This window comes from Leptodactylus fuscus, chromosome 7, assembly GCF_031893055.1.
Source record: "Leptodactylus fuscus isolate aLepFus1 chromosome 7, aLepFus1.hap2, whole genome shotgun sequence".
Taxonomy (NCBI): domain Eukaryota; kingdom Metazoa; phylum Chordata; class Amphibia; order Anura; family Leptodactylidae; genus Leptodactylus; species Leptodactylus fuscus.
In genome coordinates this window covers 121,115,670-121,142,089 of record NC_134271.1, presented here as the reverse complement: position 1 = coordinate 121,142,089, position 26,420 = coordinate 121,115,670, and the positions used below count along the sequence as shown (strand labels likewise).

The following is a 26,420-nucleotide window of genomic DNA, read 5'->3' as shown; positions in this document are numbered from 1 at the left end:
ATCTTTTCTAACTTTTGGCATTGACAATGGAAATTGCGTACAATGTGCCCCATTATCTTACAGTCTGCCTCTTAAAGGAACCGTAATCATGAGGGTTTAAAGAATTTGTACCCTGCTGCGTAATCTGCCATATTGTCCTTATTTTACTTGGTTGTTCATACATCGGTATTTTACCACTGCTCGGGTCCATTCAATCAAAGGAAGTTGCTGGATTAGTTCCCGCCTTATCTTTAGATGACTTATTATATGATTTATTTTCTTCTTTAGTGTGAATATAGCTATGAGAGCATGGTGTATGAAACCTAGCAATACTGATCATACACATTAGGTAGCTGGTTCCACTAACTGATAGTTTCCCTCACCGTGTAGGCAAACAGCATGGCTGCTATGGGGCCTGTGGGGGGATGGGGCCTAGTACTGATTGTCTAACCTCGCTTCATGACACCAGTTCACTGAATATTCCTGCAGCTACCACTAGGGGAGAACAATATGCTTTCAGTTCAAGGATAGCTGTATCATGTCCAAAACAATGAAGGCTCCCTAGGGGTGGTTGTAGACGGGGAGTTTTATGATTTAAGAGCTGTATCTAGGATATTCATTAATGTATTTATATACCAGCTATCTGGTATAAATACATTGAAAATTGGAGGTATGGTATATTAAAAGTAAAATTTTTGGCGCACAGCACTAAAATTTGCCAATTTTCCTCATTTGCGCTGCACTTGTCATATTTCTGAAAAGGGGGGGGGGGTTTGCAACCTAAGAAATTCATATTAAAACATCTGGATCATGTTGAATTTCATTTTTATTGGAAAAATTCCTAAACTTTATAATGGGGGGCTCTATGATAATGGCGTAACCCCTTTTTTGGTTTGGTGAAGGTGTGTGTGTGTTTTCCATAGGGAAAGGTGAATGAAAGTTGACCATACACTTCAGACTCCTAAAATGGCTATTTTGGCTGATGACCATTCAACATGCTCAATCCTTTTTTTTCCCCACATTATCATCTGAAGGAGATTCAGGAGGCCCCATAGACATAGTTGGCCTGTCCAAACCAAATTGAGAAGTTCAAGCAACTGTACTGTTATATTTATTATCTAGAATGTATGGGTGATAAATATTCATATAGTACAGATGAGGTAAGGAAGGTAATGTGACATTATCAAAACCTTTAATTTTCTTAGTGCTAGGACAATGGCACACATACATTTTGGGTCCCAGCTATAAATAAGAGTTGGGCTGGAACGCGCTGATGCTGGACTAGAATTATTAGCATTCATAGATTCACATCAGTCCTCTGGAGAATTAGTCACATGTGTATATCCTAATAGAAAAAGCAATGGTACCGCACACTCTATGGATAATTGTGGTGCTAGCAGTAAAGTTTTTGGCCTAAAACTTGACCAACCACCTGTATACGGCACAATTATGCACCTGTGTGTAGACACTTGTCCACGCTGTGTAGCTGTATATACCCTTGTGCCGCTCTATGATGTCTCCATACATCACCATGCTTCAATTTTTCAGACACTTTTCCCAAATACCACTTCTTTTATTATACTATAAGGGCAGACTGGATGGACCATATAGTCTTTGTCTGCCGTCAATCTTCTATGTTTCCTTAGAGTATTGTAATATTATTTCCCATCTATGCACCTGTTTGTGAAAATAAAAAAAAAAGCCGTTTTAAGCACACCTCTGGGTTCAAGATATCTGAGGAATTAATCATCTTCTAAAAATTATAATTAGGAATGAATGGAACAGAGGTAGTGACATTATGTTATGTGATTTGCATAATGGGTTTCGTAAGATTTGCATAATGATTGAAGTAGTGTATCTGAGTATTGAGTAGTGAACCATGTCTGGCAGCTACAATCTTTTGGAAACCCTGTTATCTACAGAGACACGTAAGGGCGAAGAAATAATTAAACCTATATTTTACCATTAATCTGATATTGACGTTCTGCGAGATAATTTACTTATAATTCAATAGCTGCTGTCAGTATTATTATATTTGGTTAATTTGACAACAAGTGAGGTGGTGAATTAAAGGGGTTTCCCATGGAAATTAAAATATGTATTAAAGATTGCCACATATAGACCATCCTAGCTTGTGACGTTGGTGTGGCTGTCGGGTTACTTCACTCCATTCAATCTTGTACTCACCCCTCACTCAGGTTGCAAACTGTGAGTAAATCACACCACAACACCGTCCACACATGTAGATGTATTCTGCCACCACCTACTGATTTTGGGGGAGTAGAAACCACATTCACGTATGCACACGTCTCTCTGACAGTCAGATGGAAAACACACTTTAAGATCGGGGCCCATTCACACATTGCAGAAAAATATACGCAGTGGACACGCAGCAATTGCTTGCCACCCACTGCCCACACTTTCCTGTCCGCATGATTCGTGCGGGCAGCGCACGGCAAGCACACGGACCCGTTATAGTCTATGGGGTCCATGTGCTTTTACTGCACCAGCGTTTGCAAATGTGTTTGGTATTCCATTCGGGGGGGGGGGGGGGGGGGGGGGGGGGTCCTCATGCGGACTTCCCCGGATGGAATCCAAACGCAGATGTGAATGAGGGCTTAGCCTAAAAGGCAATGGATTCATAGACCACACCCATTCCACCATTAAATTGAATGTTATAATACTAATAGCTTATATAAAAAAAGAGATAAGCCAAGGTGACACAGACAAGCAAAACAGTTTGTAAAATAACAAGGATAAAAAAAACAGAAAAACCTCATAAGTTACAGTCCTTTTGATTACATAGGGCTTGGAGGGCTCTTACACGGGTTGGCCAGAACCCATCTTGGCTGCCACCAAAGCTGTGACAAATTTTTCTTGGTTTCAAGAGTATTTGTAATGATGAGCCCTAGCTCCTGTTCAGATATGCCCTCTCTATCCTCTCTGGATCAGATATTTCCGTGTCGGGGCACCCCTTGCCCTTTATGAGGTGCGGGTTGAAGTATTTCTTCTTTGCTATGGAAAGCTGGGTTCTCCCAGACCTCCCTTCCTTTTCTCTGATGTTCAGGAGGATGTTCCTGGGTCTTGTAGTTTATACCACCATCTGGCTTGTGCTACTTCAAAGGGAATACTGTGCATAGACTATGAGTGACAAAACAGCGCTGCATTTTCCTCTGCGTCCCCCCCCCCTTCATTAAGTCTGTAGGGAAACACTCACAATTCTGCAGCTAAACTTAGCATGCCGCAATTTAGATAAAAACCATTTTTTTCGCAAAATGCGTGGATGTCATGAACCAAAGTCTCATTCACTGTAGTGCTGTGAGAGGCAGCAGCCGAAAATGCTGTTTCTGCAACATATGGATGTAGCTTAAGAGTGTTTTAGCAAATATGGTAGGCACAGCCTTATTTCCTAAAACAATTATTTATGCTACTTAGCAGATACATCTAGGGTAAGGTAAGAGACATAACCGTGTGCCTGATCCCTGCACTGACTGTCCTGAATACAGAAACTAGATGCATTGCTTTTTAAACATTTATGCCATGTAGGCTGATGTTCCTCCTAAGCCTTAGATAATTCAGCACTAGCAGCATATGAATATTCCATAGGTTGCATAATGTAAATACCATATTGTATATATTCAAGTTTCCTGGCTAGAGAGGTCTCTCTTGTATATTTTTAATCCATGACATAGTATACATAGATATAGCGATTGTTTGTCTATTCTCCATAGCAGACTACTCGAACTTGCAGAAATTTATAGCATAAGGGTGGATATACCAATGGGGCCTGGTCAGTCAGGGGGCCCTACCACCTTGATGGTAGCTTTCTATTAGATTGTGGGTAAGTGCTTAAGCTGATGAACTTTATGATTACTAAAGGGATCCTATCTTTCAAGCAAATTTTTTTCTAACACGTCGGAATAGCCTTAAAAAAGGTTATTCTTCTTCTACTTTTCGTTGTCTTCTCCGCATCGCCGTTCGCTGCCAGAGAACTATCCAGTGCTGCCTCTATCTTCGTCTGGAATGAGGTCTTCACCGCGTCTTCTTCCCGCAGCGTCTTCTTCTAGGCCTCAGGCCTAGGGCAAGCCGATTGCGAATGCCCGCTGGCCAAGAGAAAATGGCCGCTTCCAATACTGTGTAAACTGCCATTTTTCTTGTGGCTGCGAGCATGCACAGTTGGCTTGCCCTAGACCCGAGGCCTAGAAGTAAGAAGACGCGGTGAAGACCTCGTTCCAGACGAAGATAGAGGCGGTGCTGTATAGTTCTCTGGCAGCATTGGCGATGCCCCCAGTGCTGTTTGAGCGCTGGGGCTCACCCCCAGTGCTACGAAAAAACTCATTTACATACCAACAAAAAACGGGATTTTAGGCGAACGGTGGCGCGGAGAAGACAACGAAATGTAGGAGAAGAATAGCCTTTCTTAAGGCTATTCCGACGTGTTAGTTAGAATTTTTTTTATTTTTTTTGAAAGATAGGATCCCTTTAATTACTAGTGGATTGTTAGAGATGTATGAGGCGCTCTCTATAATGAGATATTGAAAAATAAGGGGCTCATATCACAGGGCCCCCTGCTGAGTGTGTCAGTCCCTGATGAAAGATGCATGGCTTTCTTTGGCGGGGGGAAAGTGGGTATCCGTGTCCACCACGGGGTTCAGCCACTTTTACCACGGCATCATTCACGGCAGGGGTAATACCCCTTCTCTACAATAGGGGATGGCTATGTTTCTTGGCGCAACCCCTTTCAGTATATAGGGCATACTGTGATGTCATCAACTATCCCTTTCTACGTGGTATAAAAGAAAACTCTCTAAAAAAAAATATTGACCCATCAGCCATTTTTACCAAGTGATGTATGAAATTGCCTTTATGTCCTATAGCTACTCGTCCAGCCAAGTGCTGGTAATAACTGTGTCTGGCAGGCGGATCAAGCAGGAGGTCAATGCGGAATGTCAGGAAACTGCCTTTGTGCGGCTGGATATTCTCACTAATCATTCCTCGGTGGTATAATAAAAGACCCGGACCTTCTTAATAAATAAAATTACTAAGCACACAAAGTACAGAGGGCCAAGATAAAATTATCTGCATTCATTATGAGAAGCACATCCTTTAAATGTCATGCATTATCTTCTCCCCAGTGGCTAGCATGCCGATACCCTCACATAACACAGATCTCAATTAGGGGAAAGTTTCATTTTAATAAACCAATATAATAATTGTCAAGAATAACAAGCGGCCAGTGCGCTCGCTGACAGGAGGAAGCATTGTATAAGTGACTAGTATTTGGATTCTTTTCAAGTAGACCTTGTACAAATAAAACGAAATATATATTGTGGAGGGGAACATGGGCTGCATTCTCCTTCTGTCTTAAGTTTTCACACTGGGTCAGCTTCATGCTACAGATCATTAAACTGCAATGATAGATTCCACCTTTAGTGATGTTTAGATTTTATACCGCATTAGCGTTACTTTTCTAGTTCTGACAATGAATGTATCACATATATGTATAGTATATGGACATTTGTAGACATGAATGCCTACATGGATCATAGGATGCCCATAGACATAACAGTAGTGTGCTCCATGGCCAAGATTCATGAGTTGTGCCTACACAAGCCACATGACCTATAACCAGGGGAATGTGCACATTAAGACCAATTTGCTCCCTGTTGCAAAAATAGGTGTAAAAAAATCTTATTTGGGATTTCTCCTCTCCCCAGTGTTGTAAGTTTCCTATTAGGGTTGAGACAATCTTGAGATTTCAGAATCGATTTCTGATCATTTTCCAGTCGTGAAATTTGCTCGATTGCCGATCGGGATCCGATCTTTTCCGATCCCGATCCTCAACCCTAGTCAATGCTTCTCTATGGGAAAAGTCACTTAAGGGTTGAGCCGATCTTGAAAAAATCTCCGACCTCGATCCCGCTGGAAAAGATTGGGTTGGAATTCCGATCTCGATCGTGAAATTTACTCGATCGCCAATCGGAATCCGATCTTTTCCGATCCCGATCGCTCAATCCTAGTTCCTATAGTTTGGTACTGGAAAGGTAGTTGTAGGTATTTTAGTTCTCTGTGCCCTGAGTCACTCATTGACTAATTTTCAGCTCTGAATTATTGATTGCAAATGTGTAATAGTGACCTAATTTCACTATACACATTGTCATAGTGATACTATTAGAGTTTGTCTACACCGATGAGCTCCCCCCCCCCCCCCCCCCCCAGACTTTGTAGAAGGAGGCAGCAGGTAGCCAGGTATTTCCACTGTAGGAGAAATGTAACATTACAAGGCGACCTTCAATGCTCAAGCCCACCATAAAGGGAGCTGCTCCCATAGAATTACTCTACGTCCTGGCTGGTATAAAGGGGTATTATATGGGAGACCCCTCCCCATCCAGATGCTATGTTAGGGCTTTATGAGACAAGTGCAGTGATGGTGTGGCAGCGCCTCCAAGGGGTTGCGCCAGGAAACCAAGTACATCATATACAAGCTGTAGTATCAGAAGAGATTGGCCTCATCTGCTTATTTATAGAAACAGCTTTTTCTAGGAAATAATGCATCTAATGGATTAATAATACCCCTACAATACACTGCGGCTGCTTCGATATCCTGTTATATCCAGGTAAAAGACTCCCTTTAATGTAATTATTCAGATAATATTTGCAGAAAAGTCTTACTGAACATAAGAGGAATCATTCCATGTAATCCTCTATACAATACTAAAAACAAACTGACATTGATAGGAGAGGTACAATGAAGGACTTGGGTGGTAGTGTTTGATGTGAGGTGGACGTTATCTACACGACTTGTTTTGTGTCTGGTTTTTTCTGTTGTCGGTTCAGTTTTTGTATTGCACATAAAAGGTAAATATCCTTGAAGTATTGAGCTTGGGCGTTTGTTCTTTATACATAAACCAGTATTGACTAAGCACTGTAGATTTTTAATGGGATTATCCAGGATGATAACATTGATGACCTAATGATGGTGCTTAGGATAGGTGATCAGTATCAGATTGGTGGTGGTCTCACATCTGCCACCCCCCTCACCCATGTAAGTGCTGCAACTTCTTCGCCGAATACCAGGCACATCGCACATCATGACTGTACTTGGTGTTGCAGCTCAGCCCCATTCACTTGGCTGCACACTGACCACATGATGCATAAATAAGACGCCAGTGGAGTGGCAGTTGACGCTTGCCAAAGCAGCTGGTCTCTGAAGGTCCCTGATATGAGACCCCCACTGATCAGATATGGACGTCCTATTGTAAGGATATGTCATCAATAGGAAAACACCTTTTAAGGTTAAGCCCCCAAAGCGCTGTGGGTAAAGCTGCGGCAGCAGCACTTCATGGTTCTTCCTGCGGTGCTTTGCACAGAAAGTTCTCAGAGATTTCCTCTGCTGACTTTCTGCTTCAATTATATCTTTAGGGAAACTGCCAGCGTTTCCGTAGATTAACATGTTGCGATTTCCAAAACCACGATGGTTTTGGAAATCGCCACGTGTCTGCACCGCATATTTTACCACAAAGTGGGTATGGAATTCACTAGAATCCCATTCACTTTCCTGTGACTACAAAACGCCACGATTTTTTTCCCTCAGCATTTCTTTGCAAGTGAACCATGGCGTTTACACCACGTGGAGCCCTGGCCTATGAGCCAACTTTATTCTAAGTTTATACAGGCTTTTTTCCCCTATGCTTTCAATGTATTACGCGTGTATGCCGGCTCCCATTCAAGTCAATGGGAGCTGCTTTTTACACGCTCATTCTGAACGTCTTTTTACGATCAGAATGAGCGCAGCGTTACATCGTGTGAAGGCTCCCTAAAGATGACTTTTATGGGAACGTGTCATAGGCAGGTTCTGCAACCTGTGTAGAATTGTTTAGGAGGGAGGGAGAGAAGGCAAGCTGTGGCTATCGCCTATTGTGGTATTGTGTGTTAACTGTACATGTTACCTTTTCATGAGCTTGCTATTGAAAAGTGATCTCTACAAAACAGAAAATAGTGTCAGACTATTATGAGGTTCAGTGGTCAGAGTGAAAACTGTAACATCTTAGTAAGCTTTAACAGAGATGGCCAGGGGCGTACCTACCGATGTAGCAACGGAGGCAGCTGCCACAGGGACCGGGACACTAGGGGGCCTGGTGACAGCTGCTACCGCTGCGGATTTGCTGTCTTTACTACTGCACCCAAGCAGGGGCCGCCTGCTGTCCGGGCCCCTGCTGCCTCCCAGCACTTGCATAGTGACAGCTGGCAGGAGAAACTTCTATCTCCTGCCCGCTGTCCCCAGGCCCTGTGCCGGTATCTATAATAGTAGATTGAAGGACCTGAGACATGACGTCATCAAAGGTCCTTTAATCTACTAACATAGACTCAGTTTCTTTTGTGGGTGGAGCTACCCGGATTGTGCAGGTCAGTGTACAATGGGGGGAATGGGTTATAGGCTGTGAGGAAGAGGGTGTGCAGGCTGTGTGTGAGAAAGTCTGCACCCCCATTCCTTCCATTCTCACATACAGCCTGCACAACTATGTACCCCTCCTACTCACAGTCTGCAGACTGTGTGTGAGCAAGAGGGGTACATGGACGTTCAGGCTGTGTGTGAGCAAAGAGGGTGACCTGGGGGCGCAGGCTGTGTGTGAGAAAGAAGGGGGGATGGGGGTGCAGGCTGTGGGTGAGCAAGAAAGTGGTGGATTGGGGGGTTCCCCCCTCCAAATCACCCTCTTGCTCCCGCACAGCACTGGAGATGGCGATATTGAAAATTAGAAAAACGTCAAAAATTCTTACATAAAGATTTATTCCTTTTTAAAAAAACCCAAAATAAAAACAAGATGGTATTCCTTTTTAATATCCTACATAATACTGTAATTCTGTCTTTCCAGCATATAACTCTGAATAGTCCAGGATGGATCCAGGTTGCTTTATGTGCTTTGTGTTCACTTGCCATTCCCTAAAGCCTTTTCTGGTTGTATAAGTAAATTATATTTTTCCCCTTTCTGTTTTTTCTATCTAAACTCTCATTCTGATAGTATTATTAGATTTTACTTACCAACCACTGATAGTGACCGAATCAGCATGACAGTTTGTCAGACAGCGGAGGTAAATGACTAGCAAACTTATACACACATCCACCGGCTTCTCCGCAGTGCCAGGAAATTGCATGTGACAATTGCACAGTTCAGATGAATTGTGTTTGTGACTTGTTCCTGTCTATGTTCTCATAATATGCAGCCATCAGCATGCCACGAGAGAAAGCCAGCCGCAGAGATGTCAGAGGAACACCTACTGAAAATAATGGCACCTCCAGGGGATTAATGTTAAAACTGATTTCAGATGTCACTACTTTTGCCTGGTGTAATATGACAGTACAATATATATTATGGGATTCTAGTTTTCCCCTGAGAGCTGAATCACATTGGACCTCGAGCACTTTGCTATGATCCTAGTATGTCTGCTCTTTTTTACTTTGCATCAGTTCATACTAAGCTATTGCACCGTAGCAATGAATGGAGACAGGCTTTACATTGTGGAGAGATGTCCCTAGGTTTCTAGGTTTTGTCAAAATTAACAGCGGCTATGTGCAAGCTGACCCGGTCAGATGTCCTGTATAATAAAGTAATACAGTGACTAGTAAAGAGGATCAGACACCATTCTTGACAGATATGAGTATTGGACCTGAATTCTGGGGAATCTTTTCTGCATTGTTTCAATCTTATTTAAAGGGGTTGTTCCAACTCAAGGATTCTGTCTATACTGGTAACTTATGTAAATTGAAGACTTTTCCTAAATATATTGATTTAGAAATGCTGCTTTGTTTTGCCTGCTATGTGAACTTATTCCTCCCATTGTTACCATAACCACAGACCTGTGAGATAGGAGAAATGAGCTCACTCTCTGCTCTGCCAGCAGGACAATCAGTTCAGCTAATTGCAGTTTGCTGATAAAGCCCTGTCTTTTATCTCTCTATGTAAACATACAGATAACACTGAGTCCTTCTCTACAAGCATGTGCATATTGTCTAATCTGCATAAAAGTTGTGATACTGCAGGGTCCCGTACAGCAAAGGGGGGAGGGGGGAATACAGGAAGTGAGAAGAAGAGTCAACAGGCTAACTGCTGAAACACTGAGATGGGAAAACTCCTTTAAAGCTATATACACATCAAGGTGAGAGTGATTTCTGATTTGAATGACACTCTGATAACATCCGAGAGGCGTCTGTTCCCCATTGACTTCATTGGAGCCTTTTGTTCTGCTCCGTTCCAATGCCATGGATCAGGATAGAATCTGTACTATAATCTGCAAAACAGAACATTGGACCCCCCCATCGGAAGAGCATCAGCCTGTATACTCAGTCATGTGCATGAGGCCTTAGTCTTCCTGATAACTGGATATTACCATTCCACTTTTCAAAGGGGTGTGTCCCTACATAGTCTGTACTGATTGGATCTGATTATGTAAGGACACACCCCCAACTGGCAATTTATATAGTCTTGAATTTGTAGGAAGAATAACAGAGGAACGGCACAATACAGAGTTCTCCGAATTCCCATTTCATGAGAAATACAAATATTTGCTAAGCAAGACATGTCAGCAGAGAGGACAGATCCTCTTTAAGAGAACATGTCAGACAATAATTTACGTGTATGGCTGGCTTACTTGATCTCTTAATACACTGTAATAGAAGACGGAGACGCTAAATGATTTCCTGGTTGATCGGAGATGCTCTGTCTGAACGTATCTAAGTCTGGACATAAAGAAAATAACCAATATCTGGATCTTCCCGTAAGCTGAAATTCAGCCATTAAAACGAAATTCCAGCAATGCTATTAAGATGCAGTTTTGTTTTTCTACAGAGACGTTTGCTGGCTGATAAAAGTTCCAGTAGCCTAAAATAACAAGCTGTCCTCAGTAATGAAAGAGGAGTTCTAAGTAATCCGGGATGCTGATTGGTTTTATTTGGTCTGACAAATAGAAAATGTCCATTGATTGTAAGCCATGTCTGGGTTATTGGGTCTCTCCTGTCGCGCTCTGCCGCTTATTTGTTTCCTTTTCTGTTGTTTTTACATTTCTTTTCATACCCTCATACATTGCTTATAGATTATAAACCTATAGATTATAAAACACTGCTAGATTTAATAAGATCTTAGTTTACACCTTATGTATTAGGGAACATACACACAACAATTTGGCATATGTGTCAAAATCCGCTCCAAATTCTGTCTCGAATCTGCCACCTGTGGCTTTCAAAATGCCAATAGGACACAATTATGAAGATCAGTGCGCTTCACCTCATGTTGAAAAACGTTCTTTATTGATGTCCGATTAAAACACAACGCGTTTCGGGTTATCTTCCCTTCCTCAAGTGTAAGGACTTCAGCGCGGAGCTGGATGCATCGCCTTGTTTTCAAAAAGGAGGTTGAGACTGACGTAGGACACTGAACAAAAATAATAGTCCTGCTCGTTCTACTCCCAGTTTGATTGTTCATTCGGTGACGATGACAAACCTTTGTAATGCCCATTATCACATATATGGGTCTCAAAGTGCAGGGAGTAGGGGAGTTCATGGCTGCCATACAGGCGCTCAACCCCAGCACGCACATAGGTCATTTGTGTTTACGCAAAGCTAATTTACCTATCAGGATATTTTTCGCATGTGGGTGGAAATTGGAGTACCTGGAGGAAACCCGCGTAAATACAGGAGGCGCATATAAACAGATGTTGTCAGATTCCAACCCAGGACCCAGCACGCTGAGCCACTGTGCTGCTGCACAAGCTGCAAACCGATCATCCCCATTGTTTCTCTAGATGATCAGCCAATAAACCCCCTATAGATAGATAGATAGATAGATAGATAGATAGATAGATGCTCCAGCTTTCAACCGCCTGATGCATAGGGCCGGAATGTTGGGAAGAATTTAAGGTGGAAGACCACCTCAAATTTCAGTAAACTTTCCAAATAAAGTGAGTCCCATTTGCTGTACCATTATACACCTGCCAGTGTTCTATCAATTTCTCTGCACAGGTATTATAAAGTCCCTGTGGTTTTTAAAAACAGGACAGGAGCAAATGGTATGGTTTCCTATTAACGCAAAAGGGAAATTTCTTGCAAGGGATTTCCAGGTGGATTTTGGTACATAAACACTCCAAATCCTTTTGGTAAAAACTCTTTGTGAACATACCCTTACACTACCTGCATCTTACAAAACTTCAAATATTTCCTCTGCATTATAACACCTCAATACACTGCAAGTGTATTAATCATATACTACCTTTCTATTGTAAGCATAAAACCATCATACTACATCTTTGGGGTTGGGGAGGGGGGGGGCACAACTGAGTCATGTAAGATAATCCTTTAATAGTCCCACCTTGGGGAAATTTCAGCGTGTTACAGCAGCATAGTAATACAGATACAGGATAATACAGAGTAATATGTTACAGACGTAGACACAGATAAGCTGAGAAGAGAAGATATACTAGGAGTCCATGGCAGCTAAGGAAAAAACAGAAGAGAAAGAGGAAGACCTCATGGTCATCCTCATAATCATTAGTTCTCTGTGCGGAGAGCTCTTCGTTTGGTCTGATGTAGATTATACAGCCTGGTCGCGGTTGGAAGGAAGGACCTGCGATAGCGCTCCTTCTCACACTTGGGGTGAAGCAGACGGTCGCTTACAGTGCTGCCAAGTCCCATCAGGGTCCCATACATGGGGTGGGATTTGTTCCCCCGCATGGAGGTCACCACAGACAGTATCCTTCTGTCACCCACCACCTGTACTGGGTCCAAGGGGCTCCCCAGGACAGAGCTGGCCCTCCTGATCAGCCTGTCAAGTCTATTTCTGTCCCTGGTTGATATACTGCTTCCCCAGCAGGCCACACCAAAAAAGATGGCTGAGGCAACCACAGAGTTGAAGAAGGCCCTAAGAAGTGTCCCCTGGACTCCGAAGGCCCTCAGCCTCCTGAGCAGGTAGAGTCTGCTGTGGCCCTTTCTGTGCAGCGCCTCCAGGTGATCAGCCCAGTCTAGTTTATTATTGAGGAGCACGCCCAGGTACTTATAGGTCCTGACTATCTCAATACATGTTCCTTGGATCTCCACCGGGGTCGGAGCACCTCTCCGTTTACTAAAGTCCACCACCATCTCCTTGGTCTTCCCAGCATTAATCCTGAGCTGGTTCTGCTGGCACCATTCAACAAAATCCCGGTTTAAGTCTCTGTATTCCCTATCATCGCCATCAGTGATAAGGTCTACTATAACAGAGTCATCGGAGTACTTCTGTAAGTAACAGCTGGATGAGTTGTGCCTGAAGTCAGCAGTGTACAGTGTGAAGAGGAATGGGGCAAGAACTGTACCTTGAGGTGCCCCCGTACTACAGATCACAGTGTCAGACACACAGTCCTGGGCTCTCACATACTGGGGGCGGTTTGTCAGGTAGTCTAGGATCCAGTTGGACAGGTGATGGTCCACACCACCAAGGTTCAGCTTCTCCCTCAGTAGCCCTGGCTGAATGGTGTTGAACGCACTGGAGAAATCAAAGAACATTATTCTCACAGTGTTCCCGGGTTTCTCCAGGTGAGAGAGAGCTCTGTGAAGAAGGTGGATGATGGCGTCATCTACCCCAATGCCCGGCCGATAGGCAAACTGGAGGGGGTCCATAGCGGAGCTCACTAGGGGGCGTAGGTGTGTCAGGACCAGTCTCTCTAGGACCTTCATTAGGTGGGATGTCAGTGCTACAGGTCGGTAGTCATTGTAGCCCATCGGGTTGGGTTTCTTTGGGACTGGTACCACGCAAGATGTTTTCCACAGTTGAGGTACCACCCCCAGCTTCAGGCTCATATTGTACATGTGCGTTATAATGTGCCCTGGATGCTGGTTGTCTGGGTATACAACAAGCTACTATTATATATATAGCTTAAGAGTAGTGAACTGAGCCTTTGCCCTGGATAAAGTAAAGCCTATATAACTCTGATTTGTGTACATATGTTAGAAAAATTCCTGTATACTCTTAGTGTACTATGAAACCCCCATACATTTCCTATATATTAGTATGCACTGTCTTTGTGCTACAAGCTCTTATAGGGCTAGTTCACACGGGGTTAGTGACCGCGTATTTTGGTCCTGACGTGGAAAGCGCATCAGAATCAGGACCAAAATGCACCTGCCGTGACTGTCACGGCTTCCCGCTCCAGAGTAGGCCCAAATGAATGGGCCTAGTCCAGAGGGATTGTCTTGACGTGGATGCGCTGCAGTGATTTCCGCCGTGGCGTCCGCCTCGAGAAAGGGCAGCTTGCGGAACAAACCGTTTGTGGAAAAAAAGATTGCTAGGGGTCTACATAGACCTCTATTGTGAGGGGGCGGATTTTGAGATGGATTCCGTGCCAAAATCCACCCCCTCTTGTCCCATGTGAACGAGCCCATGTACTACCTGTGTATTATAAAACCTCCTGCACTCTGTATTGTCATTCCATCATATACTTGTGCCGCCATCATGTGCTGACTGTGTATTGTCATGTCATCATATCTTGCCTATGTTGTATAAACCACTGCTTGCTTGAAGTATTCAATGACTTCACTTTCCATCATCCCAATATCATGTAAAAGGAGGACTGATTATTAAAGGTTGAAGGTGATTTGAGAAGTGATTTTTCAGGAAAGAGATAAAATGAATTTTAGAAGTGAATAATCTGCAGTTTCCACAGCTGTCCTTTTCTGCCAGGCTATGGGCATTTCAGCTATATAATACGCTGTGGGACAGCTGGCTGATAACCATTATACTTATCCATAATGGTTGCCACTCCGCTTTCTCACAAACGGTAAAGCTTGTCTAGTTATGCAGTCATCTGTATACCGACATTAACATGGGGGAAGGATTCTTAACAACCCGTATAAAAGTTGTATTGGCTGCCATTTTAGTTGTCAGTTTTGGGAAGACAGTAAAAAAATAAATAAAATTAAAGGAATTTTTTTTTTTTGTCCATGATGGAAACTTAAATGATGATTTTTACTGCTCTATCTGAAGGAGGATATGATGGGGGGAGAGAAGTCAAGATGTGTTATGTACTGTATATATAGATTTATTTGTTTTGGAGCAGGATGTCTGAGTAAAAATCAGAGTAAATCCTGAAAGGACCCCTAGGAGACAGTGAGCGTCCGGATTACACCCCCCCCCCATACACACTGATTGACAGCTCACTCTGTATCAGTACACAGAAGGCTGCCAATCACTGTGTGTGGACGGGTCTAATCAGGACTCTCATTGTCTCTCCTGGGAGTCCTGTCAGGATTTATCCTTCTACTCAGAAATCCTGCTCAAAATCATATAAACCTATATATCACAGAGCTCAGCTTCTCTCCTCTATCCTATAACCCTATATATCACAGAGCTCAGCTTCTCTCCTCTATCATATAACCCTATATATCACAGAGCTCAGCTTCTCTCCTCTATCATATAACCCTATATATCACAGAGCTCAGCTTCTCTCCTCTATCTTATAACCCTATATATCACAGAGCTCAGCTTCTCTCCTCTATCCTATAACCCTATATATCACAGAGCTCAGCTTCTCTCCGTCTATTATATAACGCTATATATCACAGGGCTCAGCTTCTCTCCCTATATCATATCAGCAATGACAGATTCACTTTAACACGAAGGCTAGTCTTACACAGCAGTATTGGTTTTTCGGTCCGCAATTTGCTGATCAGCAACACTAATTTCAAATTCCACATACGTCCGTGTCCATCCGCAAAGTTTCGTGCCAAGTCGTGATGTCTGTGACTTTGCGGACCTGCGGTATTCAGTGCGGACCTCTGTCATGGCACGGCACACCATGGATAAAATATCCGGTGGTGTAAGAGGCCGCACTGAATACAGTGTGTCCGCAAATGGTCCGTAATTGAGAACCCAGAATTGCGGACCATTTGTGGATTTAACTTACATTCGTGTAAGGCCAGCCTAAAGGTCAGTGACTGCACAATCCAAAAATTATGTCTTCACACAGCTATGGTTCTTTAAAGGGGTTATCCACTTTCTCAATTTGATGAATTATCCTTAGGATCAGCCATTATTATGAGGTGTGTAGGGGTCCAACACCCAGCCCCCCCCCAGATTTTCAGTACTGAGGCAGTGTGGCTCACTTGAAGTACGAACTGTAGCCACAAGCATAGGTACTGTAGTGCTGCCATACTGAAATGCAATGGGTCAGCGCTGCAGTACCTGATACAGTTTGTATGGCAAGTGAGCCATGCTACCTCAGTACTGAAGATATGTGGTAGCCCCGGGTGTCTGACCCCCACAAATCTCATATTAATGGGATAGTCCATCAATTTGAGAAAGTGGATAACCCCTTTAAAGACCCTAAAATTGATATACTAAGAAGTTTACTGTATACAATTTTTATTCTGTGATAGGAGAGTCAACTCACGGACCTAGATGCTTTACTCGTGTGATTTTTAGGATTTATTTTTAGCAGTTGTTTTCCTATTACAGAAAACAGCTAATTGGGTATAAGGCTGGGCATGAAACACGACGTGCAGGTAAAAAATGAAGCCTTGACGTAGGAAAATTGAAGAGCTCAGACATTATAGATGTGACATCACATAAAACATTTATTAATTCCTCCTAAGCGGCATCTGCAGTGGAGAAACTAGAGAATCACAGCAACAGGTTCACACGCGAGGAGAGACGTCTATAGAGCGCTGCCTAACCTTTACTGCTTGACATTGATTATTGAGAGCTTAACGTGAACGTCTGCTGCATTGGAAGGGCTAATATCGTCTATGGAAGATAACTTACGAGATAAATTGCAATAAGTCCTCATTTATAACATCTGGATTTAGAGCGATTTCTTTATTAGGTTAGGATTTGTACATTTCCAATTGAGTGCTTTTACTTAGGACTGCAGCAGGCAAATCTCAGACTAACACTATAGCCCCAAAGTGATAGGTCTACTAAATGTTACCCAGTGATCCATAAATGTGTAGCCTATGATATAGCGCCAGGCATAATCTAGGTAATCCAGTTTGTTTAATAATGGCAGTAACCTACATACAATCCTAATGAAATTTGCATCTTGCTTTTGAAGCTCCTTCCATATCTGCTCATTATTGTTACTCCACAGCCCCATTCCAGCAGTGTCTCACCACGGAAATTATTTTCCCTAATGATCTCCTTGACAAAATGGGAACATTTGAACTGCAGGACCAGAATTCACAGGATCAGATACCAAAATTTCTAGCAGCCCTTGTGACCTGTGCTTCGTCCATTGATGACATTGCCCTATGCATGTCACCATAAAACCTACCTTTATACCTTGGTGCTGGTATACACAGTAAAAAAGCACTGTGACTGCTATTACATGTGTAGTGTAGCTGAATTTAAAGGGAACCTTTAGCCCTGAAAATGCGGACCGCTATATCGGCATCATGTTATAGAGCAGGAGGAGCGAAAAAGATTGGTATATAATAATATATAGTAATGTAAAAGGATAGAGAGGCTATTTATTTATTTATTTTGCTTACTTGTATAGCGCCATCCTATTCTGCTGCGCTTTACAGACATTGGCAGTTGCTATCCCATATAGGGCTTGCAGTCTGCATTCCCTATCAGTAGGTCTTGGAGTGTGGGAGGAAACTGGAGAACCTGGAGGAAACCTACACAATTTATTGATTGCAATCCCTACTCCTTCTAAGATTAGGAGTCCACTGGGCGGTCTCAGGCAGTGAGCGACAGGCCTTCCTACATGAGCATGCCTACACAAGTGGCTCCTGGGCATTGAATAGGACCGCCCACTGGACTCCTAATCTCAGAATGAGTAGGGATTGCAATCAATAAGTTACAAAGTATCTCAATGCTTTTACATTACTATATATTATTATATAGCGCTCTTTTCCACTCCTCTAGCTCTATAACATGATGCTGGTAGATTGGACAATATGTTCAATGTGTCAAGTTCCCTTTAAGGTTGTGCCACATTTTCAGGTTGAGAGGTTGTAAATGAATAAAATAGAAGTTACATAGAATCATTTCCCACAAACTAATATATTGTTCTGTTCTCCTGCTCTATAACATGCTGCTGGCAGATTGGACAATAGGTTCAATGTGTCAGCTTCCCTTTAACCTTGATCATAGTAAATCATGACCTTACTCATATAAAATGGTATACAATGACATGCTATATACCAAATGACCAACTCAAATGCACTACATGCTACATATGTAGCATCTCACTTAATATATGCATTGACAACATAAGCACGGTATGTAAAACAACCTGAGATAAGTGCATCATTGTGCTATCCGACATAAGTTCCTTGTGTTTGGGTGTAGATAGGATATGTTCTCGGGAGCTGCACACAGGGCTGCCTGGCATTTGGATCAGTGGAAGGTCACGAGCGTATTCTCCAGGGAAGCCCCACTGGGGTCAGCATGTAATCTTTGCCTGGGTGCAGTGCACACATCTGTATGTATGGCATCACCCCGGAGCTGGCAGACTCTGCCAGGATGCTTTTAACATCTTCATTAAAATTTTAAATGGGGAAGAAAAGTCTCCGGTTATCAAGCCAAAAGCATGAAAGCCCCGGCTCCCAGATTGAGTAAAACACTCGAGTGACCGGCTCTCCGTCAGTGCACAGACTACACAGTAGCTTCCTAACTCTGAGCAGATCCTATTAGACTTTGGAGCTAAACCTTAGTCATTATTCTGCCATTACACCCAGGTGATGGATGAATAATTTCTTTCCTGTGTCTTGGATGAGGGTGTCAGTCCTTCTGCTTGTTCTATTAACCAAGGCTTTCTAGACCAGCCAGTATTGTCTCTGCCTGGTTATAAATTAGGAGAGTAGCCATGTTGTCACCTTGATGCATTGGGGTCGCATAGAAGATTACCATAGCACTATCACCTAGAGTGTCATATTTTTGAGACAACCACCCAAAATTGCATTGAAAAGTGGTAGGGGGGGGATCAGTATGTATAATATCATGGTGGTCTTCTCAAAGAGGTGGACTTTTGGAGAAATTTCACTGTATACAAAATAAGACTTAAGTCATTTAGTCCTCTTTTATGTCATGAGCATGAAGCGCTCTGAATATTTAACTAAGCCAAGAGTATAGGCAATGAGACATAGACTAAAGTACTAAATCGGGTCCATTAAGTTTCCAAAATAAACCTGGGTTGTCTCAGTGAGGAAGTGCTGAGGGAGCAGAGTCCCTGCCGGCTGAGAGCAGTTTAACAAATCCAATAAGCTTGCAGCTATTCACATACCCAGATGTGCTGGGCTATATCTAATACGCTTCTGCTTTCTCTAAAGACACTTTGCCTACAAATGCAGCGATTACGATACCCTATCTACAACCTTAGGCTCTCGCAAAGCAAATGTGTCAAAGAAAACGAGTAGAAAAAAAACTTACCCTAAAGGATGTGGATTACAGTGCATTTGTCTTGGTCCTGACAGCGGGGGCAGCGATGTTGCAGGTAGGCAGCGAGTTCTCACAATGGCTCCTGTACAATCACTCTCTATCCTTCTCCTCAGCATCCCACTCCTTGTAGTTACAGATTCTCTCTTTTTTTTAGGATCTGCTTTATAAATTGTCTTTTTCTGGAGCTCCCACAAAGATATCCTGTGTGACTGAGACCTCTGAGCTGTCAGCAGTGCTCTAAATCCATAGTATTTCCCAAGGAACCTCAGATCTGCACGTGAGATTGTGAGAAAAGGAGAAGCACTGACCCTACATAATCATGTTCAGAACACATTAAAATTTTATCAAACACATCATTCTTTCGGGATTCTCCGGCTCCCCTTCTCTTGCTCCTTACCTGTGGGTTACCATCTAAGTACCAGTTCAAGGTGCATCAAACAAACTGTGGAGGCAGCGGGTCTAGCAAGGAAATGGTTATATGGAGAGAAGGCATCTGTCACAAGATCGAGCTCATTGTCATATGTTTGGCCACAGTTCTTCTTAAACTTTTCCCACATTCTTCAAGCCTTTTCTTCCCCTCCTTGGCGTTCCTTCCCGGCACAGACGTTACTGCTGCTGCTCCTCTTCTTCCTCTTTTTCTTGAAAGTGCACAGTGTAGGTGGGCAAATCCCTGAAAAGCTGCAGTGGTCCTGACAGGCGTGCGGACAATACCAGGCACAAGGCACAGACAAGCTATTCAGTGCCTGGATCCAGTGACAGCCTGCCGCTTCCATACATAATAAAACCACTAATTACTTTTCCTGATGGACAGCAGCTTATAGGAACATTGCAGGAATGAGCAGCTGATACGATGTCTGATAGGTGCTGTATGACTGATCAGCCTTTCCATGGAGACGTCAACATTGCAGGAAGCTGCAGCCCTCCCATGCCACCAGGTAGACTGTGCACAAGTCATTTTGACACCCACTCGAGTGTTTTTGTTTGTTGAGGTGGAGGGAGGGTCATTGGCAGGCTTGTTCACACTGAACCATTTCCAGCCTGTCAGCTGCACAGCATCTCCGAGGATGCAAGCACTTTACTCCTTTCTGACACCTATGCTTGTAGAAAGAGTCCTTCCATAATTATAACTACATCATCGTTTCTGGAAAATCGTCTTAGGAAACCGATGACAATAGTGACCTGAAATATCACACTTTAATTATTCCTTTTTAAGGATGGAAAAACAAAGGATAGCTTTCTGTATTCCTCAAGAGTGTAACCTGACATCCTTTTATTGCTGCTTTGTCTAAGCAGGAAAATAGAAAATTCTTTATATATCGACCTATCACTTCACTGTTGTCCTCGTTTCCTGCAGTATTGACTCATAATGTCTGACCCCATTGGGACAACTGTTCATCATCAGTGTTTTCTTGTGAAGTCAAGTTCCTCTTTTGCGGCAGAGGGCATGAAGAAAATGATATTTCATGGACACCTCGTTGGAAATGAACCAGGGCATACTTAGAAAGAGGGGTGCAGTGGTTAGATCTAGAGGTGTGTACTGACATGGCTTATTAAATCTGTCCTGGTCGCTGACAGCACACAGCATATTGGCCAGTAAGACAACAAACGTAATAAACATAAAATCAGACAATAGAAAAGGAAATTGTGACGGGTTAGTTGTAGGTGGCGTACATGTCTGGCCGTCACCTAATTAGTGCCCATCCTGTATAGAATAGAACATAACATCTTTAATTAAAACTTTAATATCTGTCTTCTTAACCAGCTACGTTGGGTATGAACATTTTTTTTTTATGGTTTTTTTTTTGTGTGTGTGTGTGGTTTTTGTTCCTGTAGCCAATGTCATATCTGTTTGTTGGAACAGTCTGTCTGTTTTATATTCTTAATCATTAGCGGTCAAAACCATATCGTTAGAATGTGTTGTGGCTGCAATTGGTCAAGTCTCAGAAGGCAATGTTAGGCACAGCATAAGTTACTGAGGTGAAAGCTGCTGGCCGTATACAATGCACGTACACATATGTTCTTAGTTTAATAAGTGTTACAAAACTTTTTGACTACTGGGATACTGTGCTTTAGGTTAAGGCCTACCCCCCCCCCCCTTCCCCGTAGCGGGCCACAGCGGGCTGGGGGCGCTGGCTTTAAGGGGCAACAAATTGTCTATAATGTTCATGTAAACATTTCTATACAAAACAACATAACATATCTGTGAGGTTTTTTTTATTTTTTATTTAAAATATATATATATATATATATATATATATATATATATATATATATATATATATATAAAATTTATTTATTTTTTTAAAAACTCCAGATGGCCATACACATAAGCCGAATGTCAGCTGAATGTCTCATCTTCATTAGCACCAACAGACCTCAGACAAGTTGGATTTCAACCTGCCTGATCTTTTTGTTTTCAGGGAAGATAAGCTGATGCAAAAGGATTCTTGCAGTGGTTTTCCATTAAAAATACAAGCAGGCTCGACCAAGCTGAGCATGCAAGTGCCATAAGGACGTAGGGAGAGCTATAGGAGGAATAGATTTCAGTTGGCTTAAGCTTTTACCTTTTGGGGTCAGCAATAATTGGGCATTGTCTCTGAAATAATGTAATCCAATAAAATCCGATAAACAAATATTAGTCTCAGCTCCACCAATGACATGCATTCATCTTGGCCAGGCTTTGTTTCTCTGTATTAGATTGAGGGTGAAATGTCATTACCATCTATAACGGTGACCTATCCTGCAAGAACAGTTGATCACGTATGTTGGAATCACAGCACGCCCAATCTCTGCTTCACCTTAACTGATTTTGAGGATCAGTTGAGTTTGGACAACGTTTATTTCAATCATACTACAAGATGGGCCTGTAGTGACAGATACAATAGAAAGTAACACACCTTGACCATGTAGTGACATATTTCAGTATTAGTGTTACAGCTTCCCACATGTTGGATTGGCTTGATGGGCACTTTTTGCGTACCATACGGTCAAGCTGCTCCCACAACAGCTCAATGGGGTTGAGATCTGGTGACTGCTTTGGCCACTCCATTACAGATAGAATACCAGCTGCTGCTTCTTCCCTAAATAGTTCTTGTATAATTTGGAGGTGGCTTTGGGTCATTGTCCTGTTGTAGGATGAAATTGGCTCCAATCAAGTGCTGCCCACAGGGTATGGCATGGCGTTGCAAAATGGAGTGATAGCCTGTCTTATTCAAAATCCCTTTTACCTTGTACAAATCTCCCACTTTACCAGCACCAAAGCAACCCCAGACCATCACATTACCTCCACCATGCTGGACAGATGGCGTCAGGTGCCTTCCAGCAACTTTTCAGTTGTTCTGCGTCTCACAAATGTTCTTCTGTGTGATTCAAACACCTCAAACTTCGATTCGTCTGTCCATAACACTTTTTCCAATCTTCCTCTGTCCAATGTCGGTGTAGTTTTACCCATATTAATCTTTTCCTTTTATGAGCCAGTCTCAGATATGGCTTTTTCTTCGCCATTCTGCCCTGAAGTCCAGCATCTCGGAGTCGTCTATTCACTGTAGATGTTGACACTGGCGTTTTGCGAAGCTGCCAGTTGAGGACTAGTGAGGTGTCGATTTCTCAAACTAGACACTCTAATGTACTTGTCTTGTTGCTCAGTTGTGCAGTGGGGCCTCCGAATTCTCTTTCTACTCTGGTTAGAGCCTATACAAACACAAAACTGGAACAGGCCAGATGGTTATCGACACTCAACATATCCAACTACAGGTTCAAATATAAAAAATATATACCTTTATTAACACAATGTTAAAATTATATACATCAATATAGAGAAATACACATATACTGGACAGATGCAAAACACCGTATAAAACAGTACACATAGATGAATCTTAGTGAAATAGTATTGCACACATTATATATATATATATATATATATATATATATATATATATATTTAGATGAACTACACCTGATGCAACCTCCACAAACAATTTATTAAATAATCACACTACCCGAATGCAGCTAAACTACTCTCCTAGTATTGACTAAGCATGTATATAGTCATAATATCCTGATTGCAGAAAGAACACTCTCTTAAATTCCACATAAAGTCAGAAAATGACCAATAATATGTATTTCCGAAGCAGGAACAGGGATAAACCCATGTTTACAACATATTGTCATCAGGGAGGCAGAGCCGCAGGTATAATGCACACATAATGTAAAATACAATAAGGATAGGTCTACATCAAGAGGAAATATGCCATCTTACCCATATAGAATCACTGTGATGTAAAGCAAGAACACCTAGTGTCTGTTTGTCAGCCCGACGTACGTTTCGGCACGCTAAGCCTTCTTCCGGGGGTCCCCTGATGACAATATGTTGTAAACATGGGTTTATCCCTGTTCCTGCTTCGGAAATACATATTATTGGTCATTTTCTGACTTTATGTGGAATTTAAGAGAGTGTTCTTTCTGCAATCAGGATATTATGACTATATACATGCTTAGTCAATACTAGGAGAGTAGTTTAGCTGCATTCGGGTAGTGTGATTATTTAATTGTTTGTGGAGGTTGCATCAGGTGTAGTTCATCTTACTATATATATATATGTGCAATACTATTTCACTAAGATTCATCTATGTGTACTGTTTTATACGGTGTTTTGCATCTGTCCAGTATATGTGTATTTCTCTATATTGATGTATATAATTTTAACATTGTGTTAATAAAGGTATATATTTTTTATATTTGAACCTGTAGTTGGATATGTTGAGTGTCGATAACCATCTGGCCTGTTCCAGTTTTGTGTTTGTATATCCATGTTTGTGGTTTAAGACATGCTAAGTTTGAAGGGCTTAATGAGGGAGGGAGGTAGGATTGAATTATGATGGGTTATACCTATTCCTCCAATAGACGTGCTATACTTTTGGTATATTTTTTCTGGTTAGAGCCTGTTTGTGCTGTCCTCTGAAAGGAGTAGTACACAGCGTTGTAGGAAATCTTCAGTTTCTTGACAATTTCTCATAGTTTCACATGACAGTTCTCTTTTTCTGGCCATTTTGAGAGTTTAAAGGAACCAACAAATGTAATGCTCCAGATTCTCAACTAGCTCAAAGGAAGGTTTTATAACTTCTCTAACGAGCAAAACTGTTTTCAGCTGTGCTAACATACTTGCACAAGGGTTTTCTAAACAGCCTCCTAAGGCCTCGTTCACATCTGCATTGCTATTCCGTCCGGGGGAGTCCACATGAGGACCCCCCCTGAACGGAATACCAAATGCATCTGCAAGCAGTGTAAAAGTGAAAGCACATGGACCCCATAGACTATAATGGGGTCCGTGTGCTTGCCACCAGATCTCCGCAGGGATCATGCGGACAGGAAAGCAGTTCACAATCTACTTTCCTGTCCGCATGATTCGTGCAGGCAGCGCGCGGCCAGCACACAGACCCCATAATAGTCTATGGGGTCCATGTTCTTTTACTGCACACCACTTGCGGTTGCGTATGTATATGTGTGTATATATATATATATATATATATATATATATACTAGTGTGAAAACTTTTGAAGTGGAAATTGTTTTTATCATCACTTGCCTACAATACAAATCTAGAAAACATGAAAAAGATATAAATAAGGAATCATTTTCTGTAACATTGTTACAAATGCATTCTTTAAGCATAGTAAAGAAAAATAGAAGTATATACTGATTACATATTGTATATATAAACACAGAACATGTCCTCAAGAGAGAATTAAATGCAGAAAATAAAACATCCTATTTAATAAGTTTGATTACTCAAATGGCACCCCCTTTAGGGCCGAGCGCTTTTTTTTTTTTAATTTTCGCCTCCCAAATCCAACAACTTGGGCTGATTTGTGCAGATTTTGTCCCAGAGCTATGGAGTCAGTTGATCAAGTGAATCAAGTGACCGGCTCCATTATTTTTCCACAGCCCGACTCCTGTTGTGACTCCAACTCTGACTTCTTCATAAATAGAATTGAGTAAACAATCTATCCATCTAATTCTACAATACCAGTGATTGTGCAGTATATAAGGGTGCATTCACACTGAGTAAACGCTAGCTTATTTTGTAGAGTAAAATTACACTTGTAAATTTTGCTATCCCATTGACTTCAATGACATTTTACAGGCGTATTTTTACAGGCGTATTTTTTACAGGCGTATTTTTACACTTGTAAAAAAATATCATTGAAGTCAATGGGATAGCAAAATTTACAAGTGTAATTTTACTCTACAAAATAAGCTAGCGTTTACTCAGTGTGAATGCACCCTAAGGGTGCATGCACACTACGTAACGCCGGGCGTGTATGAGAGCCGTACACGCCGGCATTACGGCAGACTGCCGAACACTTCCCATTCACTTCAATGGGAGCGCTTGTAACAGCGGCGTTTACGAGCGCTCCCATTGAAGTGAATGGGAAGTGTTCGGCAGCCCTGCTGTAACGCCGGCGTGTACGGCTCTCATACACGCCCGGCGTTACTCAGTGTGCATGCACCCTTTTTCAAGATAAATTCTCATTTTATTTTGAAGCTGGAATTGAAGTCATTTCTTTCACTTCACCCAAAATTGACCATGACTGCCTGATTCTGTCCTGTTTTGTACACCCCCCCCCTTTTTTTTTTTAAAGTACCGTAATCAGATATTTATTTTTGTGCTTTTCTAAGAGTCACACACTTTTTACATTTCAGTCAATGTATCCATGTTGGGGCTTATTTTTTGCAGGACAAGATGTAATTTACATTAATACTGTTTTGGGATAAATGGGATATTTATTATTTTTTGGAGAGGGGTAGATGGAAAAAAAAATAATCAATTTTGATGGTTTTGGCTGCTTTTATGGTGATCGATTTAAATAACATTTTTTTTTATTGTTTAAGGGTGCATGCACACTGAGTAACGCCGGGCGTGTATGAGAGCCGTACACGCCGGCATTACGGCAGACTGCCGAACACTTCCCATTCACTTCAATGGGAGCGCTCGTAACAGCGGCGTTTACGAGCGCTCCCATTGAAGTGAATGGA

General features: G+C 42.2%; 2 protein-coding genes across 3 annotated transcripts in view; one reads left to right on the top strand and one right to left on the bottom strand.

The window, feature by feature from the left end:
• CHRM5 (cholinergic receptor muscarinic 5) overlaps positions 1-19,550 on the bottom strand; it is a 146,250-nt gene extending 126,700 nt beyond the window's left edge. The window contains exon 1 of the mRNA XM_075282995.1: positions 19,374-19,550. The gene's annotated coding sequence lies outside the window, so the exon portion shown is untranslated. The remainder of the gene's footprint in view (positions 1-19,373) is intronic.
• AVEN (apoptosis and caspase activation inhibitor) overlaps positions 1-26,420 on the top strand; it is a 351,487-nt gene that overhangs the window by 118,226 nt on the left and 206,841 nt on the right. The gene's annotated exons all lie outside the window — the stretch shown is intronic.